Raw genomic sequence first — 3336 nt, forward strand, 5'->3', positions numbered from 1 at the left:
GCAATCTTGATTCCAGCTTGTGCTTCTTCCAGCCCAGCATTTCTCATGATGTATTCTGCATATAAGTTAAATAAGCAGGGTGACAATATACCTTGATGTACTCCTTTTTCTATTTGGATCCAGTCTGTTATTCCAAGTCCAGTTCTAACTGTTGCTTCCTGACCTGCATATAGGTTTCTCAAGAGGCAGGTCAGGTGGTCTGGTATTCCCATCTCTTTCAGAATTTTCCACAGTTTATTGTGATCCACACAGTCAAAAGCTTTGGCACAGTCAATAAAGCAGAAATAGATGTTTTTCTGGAATTCTCTTGCTTTTTCCATGATCCAGCGGATGTTGGCAATTTGATCTCTGGTTCTTCTGCCTTTTCTAAAACCAGCTTGAACATCAGGAAGTTCACAGTTCATGTATTGCTGAAGCCTGGCTTGGAGAATTTTGAACATTACTAGCATGTGAGATGAGTGCAATTGTGCGGTAGTTTTAGCATTCTTTGGTATTACCTTTCTTTGGGATTGAAATGAAAACTGACCTTTTCCAGTCCTGTGGCCACTGCTGAGTTTTACCAAATTTTCTGGCATATGGAGTGCAGCACTTTCACAGCATCATCTTTCGGGATTTGAAATAGCTCAACTGGAATTCCGTCACCTCCACTAGCTTTGTTTGTAGTGATGCTTCCTAAGGCCCACTTGACTTCACAGTCCAGGATGTCTGGCACTAGGTAAGTGATCACACCATCATAATTATCTGGGTAATAAACTATAATGGAAACGAATATAGAGAAGAATATATATATATCTATATATATACATATAGGGAGAGAGAGAGAGAGAATTGTATCACTGTACTACACACCAGAAACTACTAATAGCTCAACATTGTAAATCAAGTATACTTTAATAAATAAAGATAACAAAAGGGGTGGGGAGGAGGCAGGGGGTCTTCATCCTCACAGCTTCAGTAAAAGCAATTCCTCTGGCCTTAATTTCAGGGTATCTTGGGCTGTGTTAGAGCTAGTTTACTGAACACTGCCTACAGCTTTTTAAATTCTTAGATCTGTAGATTTTTTGTTCCATAATGGGAAAACCAAAGAAAACCACTAAGTGGAAAATTAATTTTCTGGAATATAGCAGCAGTGACTCTCGAAGCCAGATAAAATGAAGCTTGCAGTCTCAGTTCAGAGCATCTTAATTCTCCATAGGTTCTTAAACTGTCCATAATGGCCAATGAGGAAAAGTGATTTCTATGAGAGTCTAGAGACCCCATGTGATTGAATCCAGATATACTTTTTTAAAAAGTTATTTAGCATTTTCTATATATTTCTCTTTTATCACTTTCATTTTGTCAGTTGTCTTAGCTTCACTTTCCTATCCTGAGTCTTTTCAGACCCCAGCTGTGAATACCTTTGCTTAGACTCATGGCTATAGTATTAACAGAATTTTGAGAGATCATGACTTTAGTTTTCAAGCTTCTGGCTCTTCTGTAAGAAGGATATCATATAATGGCTTCTTCTCCCTACTTTCACTGTATCTCTGCACTGAGAAAAAAATTTTTTTAATTTGGTTGTGTGTGTGCTAAGTCACTTCAGCCACGTTCAACTCTTTGCGACACCATGGACTGGTAGCCCACCAGGCTCCTCTGTCCATGGAATTCTCCAGGCAAGAATACTCGAGTGGGTTGCCATTGCCTTTTCCAGGGTGTCTTCCTGACCCAGAGATTGAACCCATGTTTCTTAGGTCTCCTGCATTTGTAGGCAGATTCTTTACCAATAGTGCCACCTGGCAAGCCCCTTTAATTTGTCATATGGATAATTAGTTTCTATTATGTAATTGCTTTTTCTCCCTTCTTTCACTATATCCCTGTACTGAGAAAAAAAAATTTTTTTTTAATTTAGTGGAGTTGGATAACTACCTATGCCATCTATTTGTGCAAACTTACAATTTTTGTTTAGTAAAGCAATTTTTAGAAACATTCATATTTGTGTCAAAGTTCATAGCTCTGCAACTAAGTTTATTTAACCATGAATGGTAATTGGTGACATAGGAAATTAGGAGAAAAGAAACTAGAACTTGGTGAGAATGAAATGGTTATCACAGCAAGTCTATTGGAGAAGGCAATGGCACCCCACTCCAGCACTTTTGCCTAGAAAATCCCATGGATGGAGGAGCCTGGTAGCTGCAGTCCATGGGGTCGCTAGAGTCAGACACGACTGAGTGACTTCACTTTCACTTTTCACTTTCATGCATTGGAGAAGGAAATGGCAACCCACTCCAGTGTTCTTGCCTGGAGAATCCCAGGGACAGGGGAGCCTAGTGGGCTGCCAGCTATAGGGTCACACAGAGTTGGACATGACTGAAGCGACTTAGCAGTAGCAGCAAGTCTATAATCCATTCACTTGGTGAGTTGGATTGAGAATGTGTGTCTGTGTCACTCTTATAAAGAAAGAAGGCAGGTGATATGGACTAGGTGATAGAAGCAAGGTCTGATGCTGTAAAGAGCAATATTGCATAGGAACCTGGAATGTCAGGTCCATCCATCAAGGCAAATTGGAAGTGGTCAAACAAGAGATGGCAAGAGTGAATGTCAACATTCTAGGAATCAGCGAACTGAAATGCACTGGAATGGGTGAATTTAACTCAGATGACCATAATATCTACTACTGCGGGCAGGAATCCCTCAGAAGAAATGGAGTAGCCATCATGGTCAATAAAAGAGTCCGAAATGCAGTACTTGGATGCAATCTCAAAAACGACAGAATGATTTCTGTTCGTTTCCAAGGCAAACCATTCAATACCACAGTAATCCAAGTCTATGCCCCAACCAGTAATGCTGAAGAAGCTGAAGTTGAACGGTTCTATGAAGACCTACAAGACCTTTTAGAACTAACACCCAAAAAAGATGTCCTTTTCATTATAGGGGACTGGAATGCAAAAGTAGGAAGTCAAGAAACACCTGGAGTAACAGGCAAATTTGGCCTTGGAATACGGAATGAAGCAAGGCAAAGACTAATACAGTTTTGCCAAGAAAATGCACTGGTCATAGCAAACACTCTCTTCCAACAACACAAGGGAAGACTCTACACGTGGACATCACCAGATGGTCAACACCAAAATCAGACTGATTATATTCTTTGCAGCCAAAAATGGAGAAGCTCTATACAGTCAGCAAAAACAAGACCAGGAGCTGACTGTGGCTCAGATCATGAACTCCTTATTGCCAAATTCAGACTGAAATTGAAGAAAGTAGGGAAAACCACTAGACCATACAGGTATGACCTAAATCAAACCCCTTATGATTATACAGTGGAAGTGAGAAATAAATTTAAGGGCCTAGATCTAATAG

This window comes from Bison bison, unplaced genomic scaffold (assembly GCF_000754665.1).
Source record: "Bison bison bison isolate TAMUID 2011002044 unplaced genomic scaffold, Bison_UMD1.0 scf7180017864471, whole genome shotgun sequence".
In the NCBI taxonomy this organism is placed as follows: domain Eukaryota; kingdom Metazoa; phylum Chordata; class Mammalia; order Artiodactyla; family Bovidae; genus Bison; species Bison bison.